The sequence below is a fragment of the Octodon degus genome, unplaced genomic scaffold (assembly GCF_000260255.1).
Source record: "Octodon degus isolate 3935 unplaced genomic scaffold, OctDeg1.0 scaffold00009, whole genome shotgun sequence".
Taxonomy (NCBI): Eukaryota; Metazoa; Chordata; class Mammalia; order Rodentia; family Octodontidae; genus Octodon; species Octodon degus.
This window is the reverse complement of record NW_004524585.1, coordinates 9679718-9693620: the sequence shown is the minus strand read 5'-3', so window position 1 is coordinate 9693620 and position 13903 is coordinate 9679718. Positions and strand designations below refer to the sequence as shown.

Genomic DNA, 13903 nt, shown 5'->3' with positions numbered 1-13903 from the left:
AGAGTTGAACCCTTTGTGTCTCTCTGGGAAGATGTTCTGCTCCTGAATCAGCTGGGTGGGTCTTGCCTCTAGCCTCTTTGCAGGGAGTTCTGCTGAAGGCTTCCCTGCTGGGCCTGCAGCCTGGGTCGAATGAGGATCCAGCAGGCCTGGGGTCATCTCACTCACGGGGCCTGCGCTCTGGGTCTGTGCAGGATCCTGCGGCCCCGGTTCTCTCACTCACTCACCAGGCCTGCGCTCTGGTTATTCAGGATCCTGCCAGGCCCTAGGTTGTCTCACTCACTCGCTGGGCCTGGTTTTTATTTTTGAGACAGGGTTTTGCAAGGTCCCTAAATTACCCAGGCTGGGCTTGAATCTGTTAACCTTCTTGCCTCAGCACCCAGACCAATACTTTTTGTTACAAGTCCTACAAGAATTATTTGATTCTTTAAACTGTTTACCTGTTACTTTGATAAGAATTAAAATGTAAACTAAAAAGTTAATACAGAAAAGTCATCACTTTGCCATATGTGGTGGCATATGTCTGTCATCCCAGCACTCAGGAGGCTGAGCTAAGAGGATTTTGAGAGCTCAAGGCCAGCCTGGGCTACATAGTGAGTTCAAGGCTAGCCTAACTACACAGCAGGGACTGTTTTTTGTTTTTGTTTTTGTTTTTTAAAAAGAGCATAACAGAAAAGAGAGTGAGAGGCAGAGGGAAAGGGAAAAGGAGAGGGTGAATAAGAGGAAGAGGGAGAAGGAGGGAGAGAGGGGAGAGAGATCATCACTTAATTATTTAATAAGGGTATTTCTGTAACAGCTATACTAATGTGAGTTAAACAGAATATTGTTTTTTGATGATCTTATAAAAATAGCACTCAGACAATCGAGGAATAACTGGTATATGTCCTGGACATGGCTGCTTACATATGCTAGGTTATCTCAAGCTCTTGGCAAGGTCTAGGTTGTGATCGATGAATGCTCGAAGCCTTGTCTAGTTCCTGAAGAGCAGGTTTCTGTGCTGTTCATGGACATGTTTCCTTTGCAGAAGGCTATAGAAGATAAAACTGTTCTTGTGTCACACCACACTCTTGCACACTGTGCCTAGCACCCTTGTGTGTGGATATGCGAGAAGGAAGACACGCAAGTATGTTTCAGATATTTTGGGGGCTACCTAGAACTCTGGACTCTCATAGCAATAATACAGAAGAGATGGATTAAGCCTAAAGACCTCTGATGGAAGAATTCAGTCTAGGAGAGCTCTCAGTTTGTTGGTCATAAAGACATTCCCAAATAGCTTAACACCACCTTGTTGAGCATTTGTTGTATGCTTATATAAATAATAAAGAAATTCTATTGATCATGACACTATTGTCAGTACATTTGATGCTTCATACTCAAGCAAGTCAATGGAGCAGGGTGTGATTTGTACACCTGCAATTCTAGCACTGTGGGAGACTGAGGCAGGAGGATGGCAGGCTCAGGTCCAGCCTGGGCAACTTAGTGTCTTAGTAAGACACTGTCTCAAAGTAAAGCAATTTTTTAAATGGCTGGGGATGTAGCTCAGTGCGAAGGTTCCAGATTCAGCCCCTAGTAGTTAAAATACATACAGACAGACACACGGACGGACAGATGATCAATTGCTTCTGAAGTCAGCACTCAGATGAGAGTGAACAATATAGCTCAAAAGCTAAGCGGCAATGTTTAGTGTGTGGATTTACTGTTACTTAATTGAACTATAACTTAAAGAGGAGCAAACAAGAAAGGCTTGATACTCTTTACAACTGAATGTTCTTTTCTGTGATTTAAGCCATAATAATTATATTGTTTTCTTTTCTTTTTTTTTTTAAAAGAATGACTAATAGCCTGGGATTTGGAGATAATGTGGTTACTATTTATGGAGTCAAGAGCTGAAAGTCTTATGTTGCGAAGACTGACATTATCCTCAAAGGCCCACAGTGAGAGACCGGAACAGGGGCTGGAGTAGACCCCACAGCCTTTGAAAACTGTTTCATCTTTGCATGGATTTTTAGATTGAGTCCAAAATTTTGTCACATAAAAAAGTCAAGATATTTGACAGGCATAGCATACTTAGTTTTACCATTGAAAGATGACTTAGATGAAATTTTGAATCCGTCCAGGGAATTTATATTCACGTATTATCTTTTGTAGGAAATCCATGAATTAATCTTACCACACGGAGGGAGCAAAGGCAGTAACTAGGCTGAGTATTGTGGTGCACACCTGTAATCCTAGAACTCTGGGAGGCTGAGGCAGGAGGGTCACAAGTTTGAGACTAGCTTTGCTAACTTAATGAGACCCTATCTCAAAATATTTTAAAAGGGCTGGAGATGTAGCTCAGTTTGAAGGTCCAAAGTTCAATCCTCAGTATGAGATGAAGAGACAGCACATGCTGACTGTAAGAGAAAGAGAAGCAAACATAAGTAGGCTGCTGTATTTGTTAAACAGATGTGTGCAGTTGTAGAGCAAAAGCCAAACTCAGACTCTTAAATTCAGATTTTATCCTTTCTACTTCCTTATAATGTGAGCAAGTCACACATTTTCTTCCTTTTAAAAATGGGATATAGGGAGCCTGAAATGAGCTCATGCTCCATAAAAGCAACTTACAAAAAGTAAAGTACCATGTAAGTGTTTACAGATGAATAAATTAAATGTCAGAAACTAGAAAGGAGGACTTGCAGGAGGATAGCCTCAGAGGATCTGGTTTGTATAAATACCGTGAGGATGAGATGTAAGGGGATTTCTGAATATTTTGGCTGTATGCCATCTTATTGTTGATTATTAAAATTTCACACACACTCAGTACTTCAAAAAGTTTTGGGTTTGGTAGATGTCCAGTGCATCAAGCTTCATGAGAATTGGTATATGTATAACAGAGGAGACGCTGGGCTTGATGAAGCAGAGCCGAGAAAGCAGAATTCTGGAAGTCAAATACTGTAAGTAATTTAAGCACAACAGAGTGTGTTGGATACATGTAGGTCCCCATAATGTTTAGCCTGAGGCACACGGTAGGCCAGCTTAGCACCTTAACACAAGGACTCTGTGCTCTAGAACTGAAATTTGTGTTCCCCCAGCTATAGTTGACTGTGTCAAGAGATAGGATTGGGTTCAGAATACCAAGACTATTATGTTTCCTTTGTTTTTTGAATTTTTCAACAGATCATGTAGCTACCCAGGGAACCCATAACAATCTAGAACGCCAATTTCACAGAAGTACCAGGCTATGGCAGCTTCTCTTTGGTTTCTACCAAAACCTTTTTTCCTCCATGTTCTGTCATCAATGAGGTGACAGAACAGTGTAAACCACCTATTCCTTAGACAGTCCACTCAGTGCAGTTACCCTCCACATATAGCAGAGAGTATGGAAGTTGCTAGCCTTGATGGTCTAGAAAGTCCTGAGAAACACAATAGGTTTTGAGTTTCTGCTAAAAAAAACATACTGAGATACTTTTTCAAAATTGTTCCCTGGAGATGTGTAGTTGCATCCTTTTAAAATGAAAGTGGAAGTCTAGATATATCACAGACATAGTTTATAAATAATTAGCAGGGCAGATACTCTGGGTATTTGGGGTTTGTGAGGTTTTTATGGTTTTTTTTTTGAGGTTTTTATGTTGATGGAGCTGTTTTTATATTATTTGAAAGTGAAGTTCTGATTATACAGGCAACACAAACTCACTGGGGAAAGAGAGAAAGAATAAAATTATAGGAAAAAGGTATTTCATTAAATTTTACTGCGTGATGGCAACAGTCAAACATTTTGGCATGTTTTTGTATTATTTTCCTATGTGTATTTTTATAGGTGTAATTACATTATGACACAATTTTATATGCTGCTTTCTATATTTAACAGCTCAGAATATTTACTTTCCTATGTTTAGAAAACCTTTTAAAACCTACTTCTATTAAAAAAAACTTTTTCTAACAGTAAAAGAAATAGAAAACTTGAAAAAATATGTAATAGTATAGAGAAAATAAGAAATCACCCACCATCCTGTAATTCAAAGGTAAACATTAATACTTTGGCATATTTCTTTCCTTTCCCTTTAAATTTTTTTTATAATACTGATACACACCTTTGTATCTTGGTTTTTTAATGTATGTTAGCATCCCATATGATTAAAACTTTTCATAAATATTATTTTTAATGTCTGCAAAGTGTCACACCACACTGGTGAACCATTTGCTTAAGTTTTCCTCTCCTCAGTCAGGGCTTTTCCTAGCAGTTTATTTTTTTCCTTGAATAACTGAGGACCTTGTCTGTTAGATTACTTTTTTTCTTTCTTTCTTCAGTACCAGGGATTGAACTCAGGACCCTGCGCTTGCCAGCCAGGTGCTTATTCTACTGAGCTATCTCCCCGGCCCCATTACTTTTGAATAAAATAGTAAAATAGATTGCAAAATTCATATCAAGACCATCCAGAAGTGGCTGCCAGGCTCCTTCTCGAGTCCCCATCTTCAGTTTGCCTGCCTCCACTCCAGCTTCCACCATGTCCATAAGGGTGACCCAGAAGTCCTACAAGGTGTCCACCTCCGGCCCCCGGGCCTTCAGCAGCCTCTCCTACACCAGCGGGCCTGCTTCCCACATCAGCTCTTCCAGCTTCTCCTAAATGAGCAGCAGCGGCAGCTTCCGGGGCAGCCTGGGGCTGGGTGGCTATGGAGGGGCTGGTGGTGTGGGGAGCATCACGGCCATCCAGGTGAACCAGAGCCTGCTGAACCCCCGAACCTGGAGGTGGACCCCAACATCCAGGCTGTGTGTATTCAGGAGAAGGAGCAGATCAAGAACCTCAACAACAAGTTCATCTCTTTCATTGACAAGGTTTGGTTTCTGGAGCAGCAGAATAAGATGCTGGAGACCAAGTGGAACCTCTGGCAGCAGCAGAAGACGTCCAGGAGTAACATGGACAACATGCTCGAAAGCTACATCAGCAACCTCCGGGGGCAGCTGGACACACTAGGTCAGGAGAAGCTGAAGCTGGAGGCAGAGCTTGGCAACAGGGAGGGGCTGGTGAAGGACTTCAAGAATAAATATGAAGATGAGATCAACAAGCATACAGAGATGGAGAATGAATTTGTCCTCATCAAGAAGGATGTGGATGAAGCTTACATGAACAAGGTGGAGCTCCAATCACACATGGAAGGCCTGACTGATGAGATCAGCTTCCTCAGGCAGCTGTATGAAGAGGAGATACGTGAGCTGCAGTCTCAGATCTCACATCTGTGGTGTTGTCCATGGACGACAGCTGCTCCCTGGACCTGAAGGACATCATCGCCCAGGGCAAGGCCCAGTACGAGAAGATCACCAACTGCAGCTGGGCCGAGGCCGAGAGCATGTACCAGATCAAGTATGAAGATTGCAGACTCTGGCTGGGAAGCACAGGGATGAACTCCACCGCACAAGGTCCGAGATCTCTGAGATGAACCGCAGCATCAGCCGCCTGTAGGTGGAGATTGAGGACCTCAAAGGCCAGAGAGCATCCCTGGAGGCTGCCATCGCTGATGCCGAGCAGTGTGGGGAGATGGCCATTAATGATGCCAGCACCAAGCTGGCCCAGCTGGAGGCTGCCCTGCAGAAGGCCAAGGAGGACATGGCCCGGCAGCTGCATGAGTACCAGCTCATGAACGTCAAGCTGACCGTGGACATTGAGATCGCCACCTACCGCAAACTGCTGGAGGGAGAAGAGAACAGGCTGGAGGCTGGATGCAGAACTTGAGCATCCACATGAAGACCACCAGTGGCTATGCAGGAATGGTGAACTCACCCTATGCAGGCCTCACAAGCCCTGGTTTTGGGAGCCTCCAAAGCCGTGGCTTCACCCGCACCAAGTCTGCTGTGGTTGTGAAGAAGATTGAGACTTGTGAAGGGAAGCTGGTGTCTGTGACTTTTGATGTCCTGCCCAAGTGAATGGGCCTCTCCAGCCTGCATCTCTCCCGAGGCTGCCCCAGAGCCCATGGGGAGACAGGTGTACAAGGGAGCGTTGGAAGCAAGAGACCCACCTGAGACTCAGCTTAGCCCTCAGCCCATCCTTGGGGGGACATTACTGCCTGGGGTACCCTTCTTGCCCGTGCCCTCCACCAAAAACCAATTAAATTGTCTTTTCCAAAATAAATCCTGGGCTTACCTGGCAAGTGCAAGGGCCTGAGTTCAACCCCGGTTCAGAAAGAAAGAAAGAAAGAAAGAAAGAAAGAAAGAAAGAAAGAAAGAAAGAAAGAAAGAAAGCCAGCCAGCCAGTCAGCCCGCCAGCCTGGTTTTGCCACCTGAAAAAAAAAAATTCACATCAATAAACTATGAAAGAAAAGTAGATCAGTAGCAATCTGAAGTTAAGACATAGTCACTCACAGCCATGAGTTCTATGCTAGGCTGTAGCTGAAACCTTCTGTCTGGACATTTGTGTTTTGCCTTTTCCAAAGAGGATTTGAGATCATTTACAGAAACCTGGAATCAGGACAAAGTAAAAGCGTGAAAAAGGCAGGCCACAAATTTGATTCTGAGCATTCAGCAAACAGAGCAAACTATCAGATTCATGTTTTATTGTCAACACAAACCAAATTCAACTTAGAATGGCAGCTTCTCCTGGTGGTGGGAGCTACAAAACTTTTTACAGAGGGCACAAGAAGATGTGGCATTGTAAGGTCCCTGAACCTAGATGGCAAGAGGTCTTCTTACCAGCTTAAGTTTTGCTGCTAACAAGTAGTGCCAACTGGGTACAACGCTTATCCTATTCTCATGGCCTTCATTTGTGCCATTGAATGATCATTCCTCCACTGTGTCCCAGGTTCTGGGATTCAAAAGCAAAGAAGTTTTTGTCCTTGAAGAGCACAGCTGCTGGTGGGGAAAACAAGGGTGAAAGCAGCTTCTCTGAACACATGGCAGAAGAGTCACAGAGGCAGGAAGGGAAAGGTGAATGCCACTGTCCCATCAGACATTCGTGACTTTCAGGTTAATGTAGACAACCAAGTGTATCACTCACTCTATGTTAAATTCAGTTACATTTGTCAAAAGCTGTATCTTGATTTCAGCAACATTTAGATGTTAAGGACGGAATTCACAAAGTGCTAGAAAAGTAGCCATCCACAGGAAGGGAAATTGCATTACACCAGAACATGCTGGGAAGGCCTGTTGTAGTCTAACTTGGAGATTTTATTTTTTTTTAACTTTGAGATTTTAAAATGTGACTTATTTTGCAAAATTCTGTTCCATGAAAGTTATCTTTTCCAATTGTGTGCTTTGTCTAAAAATCAATATTCTTAATTTTTCCCTACATCCACTTCTTTTCTCTTTCCAAATTCTCTCCCCTAACGTCCCTATCTTCCACATTGTTACTACAAACACCATTACTATTTCACCCCAAGTTGAAAGGCACCTTTTTTTTTTTTTTTTTTTTGCAGTGCCAGACTTGGGACCTTCTGTTTGCCAGGCAGGTATTTATGCCACTGAGCTATGTCCCTCAACCCCCATTGTTTTTTTTGTTTTGTTTTGTTTTTGTTTTTTCAGTACTGGGGCTAGAACTGAGGGTCTTCACACTTTACACTGTGCTATACCCTAGCCCTTCTAAAGATTTTTTGAGAGAGGGTCTTGCTAAATTTCTAAGTTACTACAGCTGTGTTCAAGCTTTCCTACCTTGGTCTCCTAGAATATGGGGACTACAGGCAGGTTCCACCACACCTTGCTAAATATTCCCATTTCTTTGTCTCTTATTTTTCTTGTATCCAAGTTAATAAAAACTATACAACTTTTCCCCCAAAAGAGCAAATCAGATTTTTCATTCCCCTCTGCTTTCACTGACAATTCCTTGTCCCTTTTCTGGTAGCGCTACTTAGGATCCTCCAGTATCTGCTGTGTAGGATTCTCCGCTTTTATTTCCTATGGCTCCTTCTAATTATTCCTGTGCACCTTTTCATTATCAGCTTCTAAGGTGAATTAGCCCTTAGAATTCCTTTAATAACTCTGTCATTTTCCAGAGCCAGTGACTAATGAGAGCTTAATGGCAAGCTACCAAGAAGGGTCCTCCATCACAACAGGCTGTACTTTACAGATGCTCCCTTTTATATTTCTCTCAGGCATGATAGCTTTCTTCATGGGTCATGATGATTTTTTCCCCCATCCTTTAAGATTCAGAATCTCAGCTTTCCAGGAATCTTTTAACACTCACCCTTGGATTTCCTTTCATTTGGAGCTCTGGAGTGGAAACCTTGCACACGCTAGGCCATTGCTCTACCACAGAGCTACAAGCATCTTCTTTGTACTTTCTTAATAGTATAACTTGCATTTGTATACTTTTCTACATTACTTATGCACATATTTATATTTTGCTCTTTCACTAAATTGAAGTTACTGAGGTTCGGGACCTCACCTGCAGTAAACACTAACTGGAATAGTGATGCTGCTTTGGGTGCCTGTTCTGTCCTATTCCTTTCATTCTCTTGGCTCTAGCTCTGGAATCTGCATGGCAGTGTCTGTCCTCTAATATGGCTTTGTTTTTCTGACTATGGAATTGGATACAGATAAGTTTGTAAACCAGTATGAGCCAGTCATAATAACCCAGCTTCCCAGACTACGATGATTGGTCCACTGATACATACACATGAGAACAGAATGAGGCCAGGATCCTATTTAGGAGTTGAGAGAGAAAAAACATTTCTTGTCCTATTTGGGAGTTGTAAGACCAAGAGCCTGAAACTGTTAGGCACCACATTTCCCGTCAGAAAAATAAGATTTGAGGACAGCCGAGAAGGTAACAGAGTTCTCTTCTGGCCATTCTGAGAATTATGCAATTAATTATTCAGTTCCGATGACTATCCCAGTATCCTTCCAGTAAGTCCCCTCCCCTTATATTTGTTTCCTGTGGTTTGCAGTGGCTTTCTGTTATTTGCTGATGAGAAGCTTCTAATTCATGTATTTCAACTATATTTTGAAATTCTTGTAGCACACATTTGTAAAATGGCACATATCCCGGCACACACTATGTCACATCTGACCTTAATTTTTTTTAAAAAGCAATAGAAGGAAAAAGCTTTTTTTTTTTTTCTAAATCTCTTTAAATTTTATTCTGGAACTTTTCCCTAATTTATTTACTTGTACTCCTGAAAGTTGACTTGAGATATAATTTATATCATCTTCAAAAAAGGGAAACGCCAGCTTCTCTAAAGTTATACTTTTAGGGGCTGGGGAAAAAATAGCTCAGTGGAAAAAGTGCTTCCCTGGCAAGCACAAGGGCTTGAGTTCAATCCCCGGTTCCACCAAAATAAATAAAGTTACACTTGTATCTGTTGATTATCCCCTGAAACACTAATTTATTTATTTTACACTTAAAATATGTACAGAATGCTTTTTGGGGTCAGGTATCATGCTAAGCAATTTACTTCATTTTAATCACATTACTCAAATTAGCTCATTCGATCCTCCTCTGAGGGAGGTCCTATTATTATCTCCAGTTACAATGAGGAAACCGAAGCACAGAAGAATTAAGTCATTTGCCCAAGGTCACAGAGTTAGTGTGCAGTGGAGATGGAATTCATTCTTAGGCTTCAGTATGCATCAGAACAACTGGAGTGCTTAACATGCAGATTCCTGGAACCTACAACTTCAAAACCAAACCAAAGAAAGGCTGAGCAGTCTTTAGATTTTTCCCCCATTTACTAAATCATTCTGATCTCCATTTGCAACCTTGAGTAATCTTAAATTTGGTTGAGGACACAGATCATTCTCTTTGATTTTTATCACAGAATGAGAGTCTGCCACAAGTGCTTCTAATATTTACTTACACTTTGCATCAATGACTAATACAAAATATATCCCTTCAAGCATTTACTAGAGATCTTAATCTTGAACTGATATACATCCAGCTTGTTGCAACGGAGTATACCTGACAAAGACTTGACCGAAGAACACTCCATTGAATGCTTTAACATTTCCTGCTCTATCACTCAAACTAAGATCAGCAAGGAGTGCAGCTTGGACTTTGTTGGTTGGCTGGGGCAATGCTTTAATCTCTGTCTAGGCTCACCAGATCCCATTCAAAGCTCTGGGTCCTGCAGTCTGAAGATTGTTTCTCTACACAGCTAAACACCCTAGTATAAGGCTACAAGCTCCACCTGGCAATGGTAGGTTGGAATCTAAGGGACTGTTCTTTAGAGCCAGTCCAGCTTAGTTCAATTCCAGGGCCTACCTTCTGGCTTGGAGACTTCACTTAAATCCCTATGTGCTGTATATTGTTCTTATCTCTACAATGGAGATGACTGTACCTACATCCTATGTGTGAGTGAGATGAGACTTGTCAAGTGCTTAGAGCAGTGTGCATATTACACATTCAGGTAAATGCTACATACCAGAATATAAACTTCATCAAGAGTGTCATGTGGGCCAGGGAGATGGCTCAGTGGAATAAGTGCTTCCCTGGCAAGTGTAACGGCCTGAGTTCAATCCCCGGTTCCGCAAAAAAAAAAAAAAAAAAAAAAAAAGAAAAAGAAAAAAGAGTGTCATGGTTTGGGGTTTTTGCAAGAGGAACAATACAATACAGGACACATTTTATAAGATTATTTTATAAGGGACTAGGGAGACACCTCAGTAGAATAAGCACTTGCCTGACAAGTGCAAGTTTCTGAGTTCAATCCCCGGTACTGAAAAAAAAAATTATAATCACCCAAAGAATCATTTACAAAGATTTCAGGAAATCTGTCCATACACTAAAGATCAAAGAACTCAGCAGAAGGCCTGGATTCTAATATCCTGCATGAGTCCAGTTGAAAACCTAGAGCCCATAACCATGCCTCTCACAAGTCAGTTGGAGGCCTAGAGCCTATGACAATGTCTCTTGCAGCCTGGGTTCACAGATCTGTGCTGGAAAGGCCCAAAGGACAGTGGTGGAAGCTAGAAAGTCTCTGCCAGCAGGATGAAGGATTTGTGCTAGCAGGCTGAGGGATCTTCACTGGAGCCAGGAAGCAATGCTCAAGGTAAGCACCAGAGCTTCCCCAAAGAGTATCACAGTCATTCTCAGCAGTAGTGAGGTCCTGAGCTCCTCCAGTGATGAGGAAAGCTGAGTTCCCATCAGGAAAGCCAACACGACAAGCTTCTCCAGAAAACTGAGCAGTGCACCATCTTTCCCTCCAGAGCCAGGAAGCAATACTCAAGATAAGGACTAGAGCTCCCCCAAAATAAACCATAGCCATTCTCGGTGACAACGAGGTCCCGAGCTCCTGAGCTTCTCCTCTGACAAGAACAGCCAAGTTCATCAGGAAAGCCAGCATGATATGACAAGGTCCTCCAGCAGAATAGCCCAAGAGAACCAGCATCTTCAAACAGCTTCGCTAACAGCCTGTCCACAACCTCTCCAGTTCTGCCTCTTATGCTGCCGGCAACAATCCTCAGGTAGACTTCTACACCCAGCACCTGGCTAGTTCAATTCAGCTGGGTGTAACAAGTTGACCACCAGTTAATAATGCACTACAAAGGGCAAGGTCAACATTTGTTCATAGCTATAGCTTTGGGTCCTGACATATAGTTGGTATTCAAATATAAATTGAATGGATTGCTGACTCCATGATATAGTAACATTTTCAGGTCTTCTCCACCACCCCCACCTTCTCTACCTCTGATGCCTGGGATCAAACCCAAGGACTGCTGATCTACATCCCCAGATCTTTTTATTTTATTTTGAGACAGGACCTCCCTAAGTTACCCAGGCTGGGCTTGAACTTGTGGTCTTCCTTCCTCAGCTTACTGAGAGAGTGCTGGGATTATAGGTGTACACCTCCATGGCTTGCTTCAGGTCCTTTCTTACTTGATTTTACTGTGACAGTGGATGAAACACTCCTGTCTTAGTTACTTTTTTACTTGTTGCTGGGACAAATACCCGACAACTCAAAATGAAGAAAGGGAAGGTTTATGTATCTCACAGTTACTGGAGGATTCAGTCCATATTCCGCTGGCTCAAAGGCAAATGACAGCAGCTCATGCAGCAGAAAATAATGAAGAGGGGCTGGTGAGATGGCTCAGTGGTCTAAAGCACCTACTTAGAACAAGCTTAGCACTGGGACCGCGGTTTAATCCCCCAGCACCACATGCCAGCCAGCCCCGCCCCAGGTGGGCTGAGCTGGCCACACACACACACAATAAATAAAACAAATAAACTTAAAAAAAAAAAAAGAAAGAAAGAAAACAATGAAGAGCAGAGGAGGAGCAGCAGCTGCGGCATCCATCAAGCCTCTCTTCCTTCTACGCTGACCGTGAAGACCGGTGCTCCACGGCGAAGATAGTAGCTCCTCCAAAGTGGTGTGGCTGCAAAAATCAAGCTCCTCTGAAGACTGGGACTTCTCCACAGAAGCCAGTAGCCGTGCAGGGCTGGGCTGGAACTGCCTGAGGTAACACAACTCATTCTATTCTATTCTATTCTATTCTATTCTATTCTATTCTATTCTATTCTATTCTATTCTATTCTATTCTATTCTTTTAATGTATTTGGTACAGGGTCTCACTACGTAGCTCAGACTCATAGTGATCCTGTTTCCAGCCTCCCCAGTGCTGGGATTACAGGGATGTACCACTACACACAGACTCTGGGGCCTGCTCAGCATACCTGGGGGGGGGGACCAGCACAGCATGTGGTACTGGGGATCGAACCCTGGTCTCTGCACTTGCCTAAGAAGGTGTTTAGTCCACTGAGCTTCTCGCCAGCCCCAGATGAAATATTCTTAAAGCAATTACCTTGTGCCAGATGCTAAAAAGTTCATAACATGTTACAAATATTAATGCACTGAATTCCCATAACAAGACTATGAGACAGGTCTGAGTATTGTGTAGATTTTGTAAATGATGAGATTGATGAGTAGAGAAGTTGAGTAGTTTCCACAGGCTTACACAGGTGGTAAGTGGCAGAGCTCAGATCAGAACCTAGGCCAGTGATGATGAACCTTTCGGAGTTTTCGGTGATACCCACATCCCACTGCTGTGCGTGCTGTAGGTTCACTGCCACTGACCCAGGCAGCCACGCTTAAGAGTCTACGCCTAACCTCTGCTTGTGGCTGCTAGTCTTTTCTCCCTTATGAAATTCTTCCTCTGGCTTCCATGCAACAACCTTTTTATGCCTCTGACTTCTCCACTGGTTTTTTTCTTCCTGTTCATCTCTGAAGTGTTGATGTTTTCCAAAACTCCATCAGTAGCTACTGTCTTTATTTATAGACTTGTTATTGATGGCTTTGGTTGCCACTTGTACTCAGATTTCCAAATCCATACTCTGTCCCAGATGCCCTTTGTAAGGTGAAACTTCTGCATCTATTTGCTCACTAGGTCACATTCACACTTAACCTGTATAAAAATAAATGTTTTATTTTCCTCTAACAAACATGCATTTTTCCTATTCTGCATGGTAGAAAGTGGTATCACGTGCACCCCACCGCTGAAGCTGGACATCTAAGTCATCTGTAACTCAAATCTGTCCTTGTCCTCTGTATCCAGTCAATATCCATAGCCAATGGATTCATATCTCTAAATGCCTCTGAATTCTCATAACCATTTCCCTGGTCTGATTCTTTCACTAGCACTATGCCCTCCTAAGTGGTTGCTCTGCGTATGATCTATGCCTCCAAGGTTTTTTTTTTTCTCCAAATCTTATTACATCACTTTCTCAATTAAAATTCCTTAGTCGAGTGGTTTCCTAGGGAAGAATAGCGGAGCCCCTTGTGTGAAATCAGGCTGGATCAGGTCTGGGCAAGGTAGCGTTTACTCCTCTTTTTTCACTTTCCTTCTCTGATCTGAAAACCTTTCGCTCTAGTGATCCTGGGTGCATTGCGGGTGAGTGGAGCATCCTGTGGTGCTCTCCCAAGGCTGTGCTTTCATAAATTCTTTCTCTGAAATGCTCTTTCCCAGCTTCCTCCCTGATCTCCTAGTCCTCCAACTCTTAGAGGTTCAGAAAAA

At 42.7% G+C, this 13903-nt stretch overlaps 1 pseudogene; it reads left to right on the top strand.

Moving 5' to 3' along the window:
- The first annotated feature begins 4463 nt into the window (after positions 1-4463).
- LOC101592356 lies at positions 4464-5896 on the top strand (annotated as a pseudogene).
- Positions 5897-13903: the final 8007 nt, after the last annotated feature.